We start from the raw sequence: 14,019 nt of genomic DNA, 5'->3' as shown, positions 1-14,019 counted from the left end.
TGCTTTAGGAAATCCACAAATGAAGAAAACCAAAGCTGAGACTTTCCTGGAATAGCTCATTTTCAAATGTGCATGTGTGCATACTGAGTTGTTCAGTCTTGTCTGACTCTTTATGGCCCCATGGACTGTATTCTGCCAGGCTCCTCTGTCCAGGGAATGCTCCAGGCAAGGTTACTGGAGTCGGTTGTCATTTCCTTCTTCAGGGGATCTTCTCAACCCAGGAACTGAACCTAGGTCTCCCGCATAGCAGGCAGATTCTTTACTGTCTGAGCCACATGGCCTAAGTTTCAGTTTAGGAACATGAAAAGTTCAGAAGATGGGTGATGGTGAGTGTTGTACAACAATGTGAATGCTCTTAGTCTCACTGAACCGTAGAGTTAAAAGTAGTTAAAATAATATATTTCAAAATATGACTTTTACCATGATAAATGTTAGAGAAAGAAAAAATCCAAAGTAACAAACCAAGGTTAAAAAATATGTAAATATTTATATATTAAAGCAGATACATATTTGTAACAAATTCTCCTATGAAGGGTTCATTTATATGAGTAAGAAAATTCACTATTAAGTGGCTATAAAACCAATCAATAGGTAAAAATTAAAGAAAACTGATTTCAGATCAATATGCAGACACAACCTCTAAATAGAGGATATTTTAAACAATGGAGTAAGTTGACTTGTAAGAAAATAGGCTTCCTATCATTGAAATCTTTGCACCAAAGACTGAATGTTCAAGGATGTTGGAAAGGGAATTCTCATGTAGGTGGGAGGTTGGTGGTGCGAGGTTAAAGCATCTGCCTGCAATGTGGGAGACCTGGGTTCGATCCCTGGGTCGGGAATATCCCCTGGAGAAGGAAATGGCAACCCATTCCAGTATTCTTGCCCGGAAAATCCCATGGATGGAGGAGCTTGGTGGGCTACAGTCCACGGGTCGCAAAGAGCTGGACACGACTGAGCGACTTCACTTCACTTTAAGTCAAGTTAGAAATGAGGAAGGAAGAAGCAAAAGAAACTCAAGTTATGTGGTTGCCTACCACATGCCACTCACTTTACAGTTCCTGTAAGATGTTATTTTCCCAATATTAAGTAAGTCTCAGAAAATAGAAGTAAATTGCAGCAGTCACTGTTGCAGGGACTGCCAGTCATCTACAAATTCCTTTCTCTCCTTTCTTGTTACAGATGTTACGGAACATCTTTTTTTTTTTTTTTTAGTTTTTAGATAATTACATGGCAGCCTATTTGGTTAACTTGCCAAATTATAATTTGTTATGATTTAAGAATTTTCATAGATCTTGATATGAGGAATGTAAGTATGATAAATTAAACAGAGAATAACTCCTGAGCTTCTGAACTATATTCTAGCTCTAGATATTTCATGCATGCATTTGTTTAATATATAATTTTGTGTATATGCAATATACACACTTCTATTTCCTCACTTCTAATTTATTCCACATCAGATTTGTGCTTTAAAGAGATCATTCTTTCAGAGTTCATGAATGTTTCTAAGTTGCAAAACCTAACAATCTGTATTATATCTCATCTCTGTTGATCTCACCAGAGTTTTTGGCACATTGACCGTTTCTGTATCTGGAAATCTCAGCTAACCCTGGAAATGCTGTTTTGAGAGCCATTGAAATTAGTATTGTACTTTCATCCATAGCATATGGCCTTAATGAAAATGCATGTATATACTGGATTTTGTTGTGTCAATTTAGCTGAGATTGGGAACCATGTACATCAGAATCTGGATTTGAGCTGAATAAAAGAGGAGCTTGTCTCAATAATTTCAAAAGGTTGTGATTGTAGGACACAAGGTGACAGAAAGTTGCAGAATGTTGATTGGGTTCTGGTTCCAGCTCATCATTTTACTGTTGTGTGAAGGTCAGGAAGCAACAGTTAGAACTGGACATGGAACAACACACTGGTTTCAAATAGGAAAAAGAGTACATCAAGGGTATATATTGTTGCCCTGCTTATTTAGCTTATATGCAGAGTACATCATGTGAAACGCTGGGCTGGAGGAAGCACAAGCTGGAATCAAGATTGCTGGGAGAAATATCAATAACCCCAGATATGCAGATGACACCACCCTTATGGCAAAAAGTGAAGAACTAAAAGGCCTCTTGATGAAAGTGAAAGAGGACAGTGAAAAAGTTGGCTTAAACCTCAACATTCAGAAAACTAAGATCATGGCATCCAGTCCCATCACTTCAGGGCAAATAGATGGGGAAACAGTGGGAACAGTGTCAGACTTTATTTTTCTGGGCTCCAAAATCACTGCAGATGGTGACTGCAGCCATGAAATTAAAAGACACTTGTTCCTTGGAAGGAAAGTTATGACCAACCTAGACAGCATATTCAAAAGCAGAGACATTACTTTGCCGACTAAGGTCCGTCTAGTCAAGGCTATGGTTTTTCCAGTAATCATGTATGGATGTGAGAGTTGAAGTATAAAGAAAGCTGAGTGTCAAAGAATTGATGCTTTTGAACTGTGGTATTGGAGAAGACTCTTGAGAATACCTTGGACTGCAAGGAGACCCAACCAGTCCATCCTAAAGGAGATCAGTCCCAGGTGTTCATTGAAAGGACTGATGCTAAAGCTGAAATTCCAATCCTTTGGCCACCTGATGGGAAGAGCTGACTCATTTGAAAAGACTCTGATGCTGGAAAAGATTGAGGGCAGGAAGAGAAGGGGATGACAGAGGATGAGATGAGTTGGATGGCATCACCGATTCAATGGACATGAGTTTGTGTGGATTCTGGGAGTTGGTGATAGACAGGGAAGCCTGGCGTGCTTCATACGCTCCATGGGGTCACAAAGAGTCAGACACGACTGAGCGACTGAACTGAACTGAACTGATCACCAACAGCAGCCCCAAGCCAACTACCAAGCTATACCAAGGTGGGAGCTTCCACAGACCCTTCTGAAACACCTCCCTTTATATAAAGTCACAGTTCAGTAACCAGACATGTGCATCTTCTGAATCTTTTCTGCAATTTCTGATCAGCCCACCCAAAACAGATTCTCTTGATTAGTGACTTTCACTAAATTTCATTTCTCTTTCAGACCTTCAGATGCCTACATCCTTCTACATATTTGTAAGCTTTCATTTCCATAATAAAAATGTTCTACCCATAAAACCACTACAGTGGTTTAGTCACTAAGTTTTATCTGACTCTTTGTGACCCTATGGACTGTAGCCTACCAGACGCCTCTGTCCATGGGATTTCCCAGGCAGGAATACTGGAGTGGGTTGCCATTTCCTTCTCCAATAAAATCTGTAATGCTCTTGTTAATAGGCTAAAATTTAAAGGACACATGTGTTATATTAAAAATGAACTTCTTATTCTTAAAAAATTAACCATATATCATATTTTATGAGTAAAACCTGGGTATTCCTCTCAATTGGCTTCCCAGGTGGCTCAGTGGTAAAGAATCTGCCTGCCAAGCAGGATATGTGGATTAGATCCCTGGCCTGGGAAGATCACTTGGAGAAGGGAACAGCAGTCCACTCCAGTATTCTTGCCTGGGAAATCCCACAGACAGAGGAGCCTGGTGGGCTACAGTCCATGGGGTCACAAAAGAATTGGACATGACTTGGCAATTAAGCAATAATATTCCTCTCCATAATTCTCAGAATGAAAGACAAGGGGCTCACCCAAGGATGTTTAGGAACCTTTGAAACTTCTAGAAATAAGGTACTTTATTAGACGCCAGGATTGTATACAGAATGAGCACACATAGACTCAAGATGTCTCTATTTAAGTCACATATTGCTATGGACTGACATGTGCCTCTCTGCCAAATCCATATGCTGTAGCCTTAACTCCCAATGTGACTATATTTGAAGATAGTGACTTTAGGAGGTAATCAAAGTTAAGTGAGGCCATAAGTGGAGACCCCTATTCTGACAAAACTACAGCCTTATAAGGAAAACATATAAAGAAGATGAACACAAGAGATCTCTTCCTCTCTCTAGTGCAAAAGTGCTAGCCAGAAAGTCTCACCACAACAATACTTGCACCCAAATCTTGGACTTCCAGGCTCCAGAACTGTAAGAAAATTGATTTCTGTTGTTTAAGCCACCCAGTCTATGGCTTTTAGTGTGGCAACCTGAGCTAAGACACCTTCTATATGACCTCGGGCTGTTTGTCTGTAGAACCGATTGCAGAAGTCTTGCCTTACACAGCATTCTTGGGTAGTATTGTGTGGGATAGCACATTATGAGGGGCACTAAATGTTCAATCTGTACACAGAGTTTCATCCAACTCTGTAACAAGCCTCACATGTGACCCACTGGCATGCCCTGCTATGGGTGTGATGCCTCTGTGTCCTGCTCTCTGTGGTGTGGACTGTCTCACTTTCTGCTGATCTCATCTGTGTGGGCACTTACTGATATCTCACTTGCAGCAGCAACTCCTTTCCTATTTCTCTCTGATCACATGGGTTTTATCTTTTATCTTTTTTAACAGTTTCAATAGAAATGAGAAGGAAAAAAGGTAAAGTGTAGTAAGACCTGGCTGTATCAGCAGTTCTCATTTGATAGACAAAAGTCACTTTAAGTTATTCTTTCGCCAAATAATAATTGGTATATTTTATCAAAATAAAGTACAGTAATTCCCCTACATATGAGCTTTCAAGTTACAAACTTTTCAAAGATGGGAATGTGCGTTTGCATGCCCAGTCACATGAGGTAGTTCACGTGTGGCATGCATTGTCACGTGTGTGCCTCCACGCAGCTGTGCTTTTGTGTACTCTACTATATAGTATTGTATAGAGTACAGTAGTACAGCATCTTTATTTCAAGCCCAGGATGTCTGGTAAGCAAGTGTAAAAGCAGCAGATGATTGCATTAGTTTAGTACATGGGCTAACTTTGTTGGGCTTACCAATGCATTCTCAGAACAGCACTCATTTATATGTAGGCAAATTATTGTGTTATAAAAATGTACTGCTTCAGATGTTTCATGATTTTGATTGGTTTTATAGTATTAATTATTGGGGGAAAAATTTTGCAACTTTGGAGCCATACTTATCCATATATGATTTCTTTAGCATCTTAGTGACATGTAGCAATTAACTTGATTATCAAGATGGCCAAGGTAGTGTCGAGGATATGACCAACACTCTGGAAAAATCTGACTCATTGTGTACTGGGCTTTTCACTCTGGGGTTTAACAAACAGGAAAGAAGCATACACAGTCTGGTGCTCGCAGTCAAGGAGCTGGTGTTCAGTGTTCTGGGCAGATTTCAAAGTCTTCTGGGTTGTATCCAGGCGGCATAAACTCATACCTAGGTCATGGAATCAGAACACCAGAATTCTGTTTTGATGTCCAACATTTTAGTACAATCAAATGGAATGCAACACTGAAATATGAAATGCAATGTTTCAGCTAAATCCATGTTCAAGTTGGCAACTTACGTTCTGCCTGTGCAGAACTGAGGAATTTGCTATTGTCTAGACCACACTTTAGACAGTGAGCCACAAATCCCTATGTCAAGGCTATTCTGTTGTTATATAACTTGAAGAGATTTTTTTTTCTCCCAAAGTCATTGAAGAAAAATGCAAGAATAATAAAACTCTAAAGAAGTGGGAACGCATGTCAAATAAACTCAAATGACATTATCTACGAAAGAGAAGTCTGTATGCTATTCATTCATTTCTTAAAACTATATTAAGACTATTATAACTACATTAAGTTCTAGTAAAGTCAAATGAGAGATTGGAAGAGAAGATCTCAAAACTCTTTTCCTATTTAAATTTTTATAGTCTTATGAATCTGCAATAGATTTGAAATAGAAAAAGATAAGGCAGAAAGAAAACAAATACATAATACTGACTGCATTTATTTGATTTTTTAAAAGCACAAAAAAAGAGGGTAATTTATCTTCATTGGACTTTCTTTTTACATTTTTTCAATATTGGAACAGTTAGTACAGAGCCTCCTTCCAAGCAGTTATTTCTGAATGGCTTTTTTAAAAAGTGAGGAATAAATGACTGCCTAATAAGAAACAATTTCCTAATATACACTGTGTGTTAGGAAAATTGGTTTTGAAATCTTAAATAAACTGCTAAATATAACTATTATTCAGAAATTGGCAAATATGAACTATGAGCACCCATTAACAAAAAAAGTAATTTTATTCCTTTCTCTTTAAAGAAAAAGAGTTATAATTGAAGACTCTGGTCAGTTTTGAAATTATGAAAGAAAAAATTCTCCCCTGTTAAATTCACTAATAATATTAGATTCTATGATTTTATTGTTATAAAAAATATGATATTAAGTGTCCTAAGATTTAAGGACATGTAATACTGATCAATATTTGGAAATATTGGAAAATATTTTGGAAAAATAAGTACTGGGTTTGTATCTGGACTCTGACTTTTACAAACTATATGATCTTGGACAAATCATTAATTTTTCTGCAGATAGTTTTTCTCATATTATAAAATTCCTAAGATATTCACCTTATTCAGTGATAGGTACTTTGTTATCTATACAGACACATAAAAATATTTAGCCAAAGAGGCAGGGGCACCTGACTGTCCATCAAAATTGCCTCTCCACTTCTGTGTATACCACGGTATCTGCTTAATGGAGCCAGGAGATCCATTATCAACACTACCTTGCAGCTAGTTATGGCTTTGTGACCAGTTCACATTTGCTAAATGAAAATTAAGCATACCATTTTCTGACCAAGGTCACAGCCTTGTGCACTCTCTATGCTCTCCTTCTCCTACCACAAACTAGATAAAATGATTGTGGTCCCAGGAACTTATAGAAGATGGAAGAAACTTGGGTCTTTGGATTGCAATACAGAAAAGAACTGTCCACTAGCTGGGAATATATACCTGGGATTGTTACTATGGAAGAAAATATAATCGTCCCTTGTGTTGAGCCATTATACATTTTACATGTCTTTGATCACAGCTTAGCATACCCTAATTAGTACAGAAATTAGTACCTTGAAATGAAATACTAATATAGGAAAAAAAAAAGGTAATAGATGACATGAGCTAAGGAGCTTCATTGTGGGAAAAATAGCTGATATAGGCTAGAAAGTTGATGAACTATGCTATGCAGTGTCAAAATAGTGAACTAACACAATATTGTAAATCAACTATACTCCAACTGCTGTCTGAGATAATTTAAAAATCAGAACAGTTCATAGAACTACAATTCTAAGAAAATCATTATAAGAAGCCCAAATAATAGTGTGTGTTGGCCTTACACGCTACTTGTAGCAAAGTATTTCAAGAACAACATTAGCTTATATATGACTGACCAAAAAGTAGCTGGGCTGGAGAAGTCAACAGTTCTTGGAGCCCAAAAGCATTTGCTCCCCAGATACTATTAAGACTTTTCAGAAAAAAGAACCAGCCGTGTGGCAAAGGTTCAACTAAAGGCATTGCTTTCCTATTGCAGCTAGTTGTAGATGGTTTTAAGATAGCACCTATTAAGTTCAGAGAAACAAGCATGAGGGAAAGAAAGTGAAATTATATGGCAGACTTAAGAACTATGTCTGGGAAAGAATTTTCAATGTGATTATATTGCCAGGTGGTGCAGTGGTGAAGAATCTGCCTGTAATGCAGAAGACATGGGTTTAATCTCTGGCTCGAGAAGATCCTCTGGAATAGGAAATGGCAACCCACTCCAGTATTTCTTGTCTAGAAAATTCCATGGACAGAGAAGCCTTGTGTGCTACAGTCCATGGTGTCACAAAGAGTTGAACATGACTAAGCAACTGAGCACACACACACACATAGGGACAATGAATTAACTAGAAGCAAATATTTCTGAAATCTATTAAGGTTCTGAAAGAACTGTATTGGCAAAGAAAGCATTGGCTTGGACTCTAAAAGTCAGTGACTAATGAGCAAACTTAACCCTTGACTCATAGCACAATTGAACAAGGAGTCAGCTATGAAAGCTGGTCAGCCCTCATGGGGGCGGAATCCCCAATATTCACTTCTGATGATGCCATGGAGGAAATAGATGAGGAAAGAAACTCTAGAAGTAAAACCAGGGGTCCTGGAGAACAGTGGACAAAAGAGTTCCTTTCAAGGAGAAACAGAGACCACGTCTATCATCTTTCACAAGGAACATTTTAATGCCTACTCAACAAACTATAACCAGTGACTAGAAATTACTATGAGATGTTTGACATAATAGCCTACCCTTCTCCCACCATTGTATATTTGGTGTGGGGACAAGCAGAAGCACTTCACTGTATCTTTAGTTGATAGGTCAATGATGAGTTTAAAAAATGCTACATCTGGAGCATGGAAAGGACTGTATATTACACAAAAATGGGATTTTTGAGCTGGATACAGTAACTTAATCAGAAGTTGGGTGTATTCTTTGGTTTGGAAGAAGGGTACCCATCTCCCACCCAAAGAATTAAGGATAAATCTGATAAATGGACTGTTGTTTACTTGCTAAGTTGTGCCCAACTCTTTTGAAACCCCATGGACTGTAGTTTCCAGGCTCCTCTGTCCGTGGAATTTCCCAGGCGAGAATACTGGAGTGGGTAGCCATTTCCTTCTCCAGGGGATTTTCCCAGCCCAGGGACTGAACTTGATTCTCCTGCACGGCAGGCAGATTCTTTACCATCTGAGCCACCAGAGAAGCCCCGTTTCCTACAAGTACAACTCTATGTGTAGCTGGGAAGCAGCTACCTAGCGAAGAAGCAAATTTACTTGCCCTGCTTACAGCTACATGTGGATATGTGATTAGTTTTCACTAAAGTAATATGAACAAAAATGATAAGAATCTCTTCCAGGTAAAGGATTTAATACATTTATTTTCCTCCTGAACATTCCAGTTCCTCTGTATCAGAGGATGACAATGTAACATAAGGTAGAACCACAATCCAGAAGGAACCTGGTACCCTGAATCCCTCTGTGGAAAAGAGTCACCTTGAGTTACTGTATGAGCTAGAAATAAAACTGTATTGTATTTAAACCACTTGTGCCATTTTGTATGCGTTTGTGACTACAGTTTAGTGCCATCTTTCAAATTATAGTTACATCATTTGGCTAGGCTAAGCTGTTTCAGTTGTGTCTGACTCTTTGCAACCCTATGGACCATTGCCCACCAGATTCCTCTTTCCATGGGATTCTCTAAGCAAGAATACTGAAGTGGGTTCCTGTGCCCTCTTTCAGGTGTTACCCAGGGATAGAACCAGCATCTCTTACATTTTCTGCATTGGCAGGCAGGTTCTTTACCACTAGCACCTCCTGGGAAACCCTATATCATTTGGGGGTGTTATTTATTTAGGGAAAAGCAGAATGTTTTAAAAAGTATTTGTAAATATTATTTTAAGAAGGAAAGCATGTGTAATGAACTATGGTATATGATGCATATTTGGGAGATTGTTCTTTTTAGGGGGAAGATGAAAATTCATATGTATGACTGGAATAGTTTCCATGTATTATAAATGAAGAGACTTAGATTCTGTGATATCTTAGATACAATGATACTTTTGATTGTTATATAGCTATTTTCTGAATATTAAAATACAAATCAGATGATTACAGGTATCAAAAGTAATTATTATATACAAAGTGAAACTTCATCTACTGTGATAAAGACTAAATGTTCGTATTTCTCCATAATTAACATATTAAATACTAATGCCTAATGTGATAATATTAGCAGGTGGAGCCTTTGGGAGGTGGTTATGTCATAAGGGTGGAACCCTTATGAACAGGATTAGTGCCTGTATGAAAGAGACCCCAGAGAGCTCCTTTGCCCTCAGCCATGTGAGGACATAGAATGAATTTGACAGTCTATGAACCAAGAAGTACATACTCACCAGACACTAAATCTTCCATCCTCTATATCTTGGACTTTCCAGCTTCAGATCTATGAGAAATACATGCTTGCTGTGTAAACCACCCAGTTTATTGAATTTTTGTTATAGCAGCCTGAATAGACTAAAACATTTTATTATGGTTACATTTAACTCTTCCCCTAAGGGAAGAGTTTTTCAGGCACTCTGGTTTCTTTCCTTTTGTTTTTTTTATTTGCTTTGTTTGTTTGTTTTTAATTTTATGACCATGCTACCCAGCTTGTGGGATTTTAATATTCTGACCGGGGATCAAACCTAGGTCATGTGTAGTGAGAGCATGGAGTCTTAGCCACTGGATTGCCAGGAAATTCTTGGCATTCTGGTTTCTTGAGGACTTTCCAGATATAAGTAAAACTGTAGTATTCTGATAACTGTATCTCATCTACAATCAAATTTCATCTCCATTTTGTATTTCATTCTTTGAAAACTCTGATTGGATACAAAATCGGCATGTCCTGAAATATACTTGCAGAGAGTGTTTGCAAAATTCATGGCTCTTCAAAGCAGATTAACATGAAAACAGATGATTTATTGCATAAGCTAAAGTTCAGGATGTGATGCTATATTCAATGTGTTGCTCTTTACAGTAACATCAAATAAATGGTTATAATAAATGCTTTCTTATATGAATTGGGGAAATATATGACATCTTTTAGAGACTTTCTCAGTCAAAAATATGACTGTATTTTCAGATATATCAATTTTTTATTCTAAATGATATATATCTAAGAACAATGTGTTTGCCCTCTCCTGCAGAACAATCTCTAAAATTTACTCTCAGGAAGAATTCCTCCAAGGTTAACAAAATATTTTATCTGAAGATTTTTTTTTAATATATTCAGTATGCTCTTTTATAGGGGAATGGAGTTACTGTCTTTTATCAGTCTGCAATGGAAAGATATAAAAGAAGAAAAGATACTAAAACAGAAAAAAAAATGTGTAATAAATAAATGACTTTTTATTTAAGATGTAGCATTTACTGTTATATCAAAAGCAGTTGTAAATTGGCATTAAAATGTCATATCAAGCAGTAATAAAATATATAAATAAATTACCCTTGAGAGTTAAGGACACTTTTGAAAAATGGGAAAATATTTTTCTTTCAAAAACAGAATTACCTTTGCTCCCCACTTAAAGCAGAAATAAAGCTTTGGAAGATTATACTGCTAATCTAACAATAACAACATGACTTAATTTTCAGGATACATTTTGTCCTGGGCATTGACCTAAACGTTAAACAATGACAAATGGTATAATTACATCACTTTTCCCAAAAGAAAACATTTTGAAATCTTATATAATTATTAGACAATATAAGGTGTGGTTATGTAGAAAGAAAGCAAAATTCTGTCTCCTTTAACAAATAAAAATTCTCCCATGGGAAAACTATGTGTATACACACACACTTAGGTAGACACAATTTGTTTAAAAAACCAGTCCCCTACTATTTTATAGAAATGAAGGAGGGGAGTGGCTAAGATGGCGGACGAATAGGTCAGGAAGACCACTTTCTCCCTCACAAATTCATCAAAAGAACATTTAGACGCTGAGTAAATTCCACAAAACAATTTCTGAATGCTGGCAAAGGACATCAGGCACCCAGAAAAGCAGCCCATTGTCTTTGAAAGGAGGTAGGAAAAAATATAAAAGACAAAAAAAGAAACAAAAGAGATAGGGATGGAGCTCTGTCCCAGGAAGGGAGTCTTAAAAACAGAGGTTTCCAAACACCAGGAACACTCTCACTGCCGAGTCTGTGGAGAGCCTTGGAAGCACAGAGGGCAACATAACAGGGAGGAAAAATAAATAAATAATTAAAACCCATATATTATGAGCCCAATAATAACTCCTGCAGCAGAGAAGCAGCACAGATGCCTGCATAAGCCACTAGCAAGCGGGGGCTGGGCAGGGAGGTGCGGGCTGCATTTCTCAGAGTAAGGATTGGGCCGAATGCCCCGAGTGTAATCAGAGCGAACTAACTTGGGCTAGCAAACTAGATTGTGGGACAGCTACCATGCGAAAAGCCCTAACCTAAGACACTGCCAGGACCTCACGCAGAACAAAGGACTGAACAGAACTAGCCAGCTGCAGACCATCCCCCTCTGATGACAGGCAGCCAGAGCCGGAAGGGGACAATCACAAAGAGACATTATCTACCAAACTGCAAGCAGGCTTCTTTGCTAACTAAGACTTCTTGGGGTTCTGGACAGTCAACATCGACCTAAGAAGGTGCACCGGTTGTACACCCAGAAAACCAAGTGGTAGGGATAGGAGAGGCAATAAGTCGCAGTGACTGCACTTGCCAAACACCTCATCACCTGAGCTGCTCAGACCTGGGAAGGGCACAAAACTCAGGCCCAATGGAGTCTGTGCCTCTGAGGATTACCTGAGTGCCTGGACCTGAGCAGCTTAGACCTAGGAGGTGCATACAGCCCAGGGCCGGCCTCGTACAGTTCCCAGCAGAGCAACCTAGAGCCTGAGCTATGTGGGCAGGGAGGGCACAGGCACCATCAAAGGGGGCAGGCCCAGTGTGGCTGAGGCACTGCAAGCACACACCAGTGTTATTTGTTTACAGCGTCCCTCCCTCCCCCAGCACGACTGAACAAGTGAGCCTGAAAAAAGTGTCCACCATGGCCCCCCTTGTGTCAGGGCGGAAATCAGACATTGAAGAGACCAGCAAACAGAAAAAGCTAAAACAGAGGGAACCGCCTTGGAAGTGACAGGTGCAATAGATTAAAACCCTGTAGTTAGTACTGACTACATAGGAAGGGGCCTATGCTGCTGCTGCTGCTGCTAAGGTGCTTCAGTCGTGTCCAACTCTGTGTGACCCCATAGTTGGCAGCCCATCAGGCTCTGCCGTCCCTGGGATTCTCCAGGCAAGAACACTGGAGTGGGTTGCCACTTCCTTCTCCAATGCATGAAAGTGAAAAGTGAAAGGGAAGTCACTCAGTCATGTCCGACTCTTGGCAACCCCATGGACTGCAGCCTACCAGGTACCGCCGTCCATGTGATTTTTCAGGCAAGAGTACTGGAGTGGGGTGCCATTGCCTTCTCTGGGAAGGGGCCTATAGACCTTGAGAAATATAAGCCAGACCAAGGAACTATCCGAAAATGAACTGAACCCACACTGCTCACAATAGCAGAGAAAGTCCTAGACATATCTTTACTATTTTTATGATCATTCTTTTTTTTTTCTCTTTTTTAAATTTTAAGTCCTTTATTATTCCTTTAATTTTCATTTTTATAACCTACTATTACTTTTCCAAAAAAGACCTTATTTTTTAAAGCAAACTTCATATATATATATATATTTCATAATTTTGTGACTTTGTTTTTTTTTCTTCTTATTTTCTTTACTATTATATTTTTGAAAATCCAACCTCTACTCTAGATTTTTAATTGCTTTTTGGTATTTGTTATCAATTTTGAACCTTTAAAAACCCAATCTTCAGTACCCATTTTTACTTGGGAGTGAGATTACTGCCTTGACTGCTCTCTCCTCCTTTGGACTCTCCTTTTTCTCCACCAGGTCGCCTCTGTCTCCTCCCTTCCCCTTCTCTTCTCTACCCAACTCTGTGAATCTCTGTGTGTTCCAGACGGTGGAGAACACTTAGGGAACTGATTACTGGCTGGATCTGTCTCTCTCTTTTTCATTTCCCCCTTTTACCCTCCTGGCCACCTCTGTCTCCTTCCTCCCTCTTCTCTTCTCTGTATAACTCTGTGAACATCTCTGAGCAGTCCAGACTGTGGAGAGAACATAAGGAAGTGATTACTGGCTAGCTTGCTATCTCCTCTTTTGATTCCACCTCATATCATTTGGGTCATCTCTAACTCCCTTCTCCCTCTTCTCTTCTCCAAGTAACTCTGTGAACCTCTCTGGGTATCCCTCACTGTGGAGAAACTTTTCATCTTTAACCTAGATGTTTTATCAATGGTGCTGTATAGAAGGAAAAGTCTTGAGACTACTGTAAAAATAAGACTGAAAACCAGAAGCAGGAGGCTTAAGTCCAAATCCTGAGAACATCAGAGAACTCCTGACTCCAGGGAACATTAATCGATAGGAGCTTATCAAATGCCTCCATACCTACACTGAAACCAAGCACCACCCAAGGGCCAACGAGTTCCGGAGCAAGACATACCATACAAATTCTCCAGCAACACAGG

The sequence above is a fragment of the Ovis canadensis genome, chromosome 1 (genome assembly GCF_042477335.2).
Source record: "Ovis canadensis isolate MfBH-ARS-UI-01 breed Bighorn chromosome 1, ARS-UI_OviCan_v2, whole genome shotgun sequence".
NCBI classification, from domain to species: Eukaryota; Metazoa; Chordata; class Mammalia; order Artiodactyla; family Bovidae; genus Ovis; species Ovis canadensis.
This window is presented reverse-complemented; position numbering follows the sequence as displayed.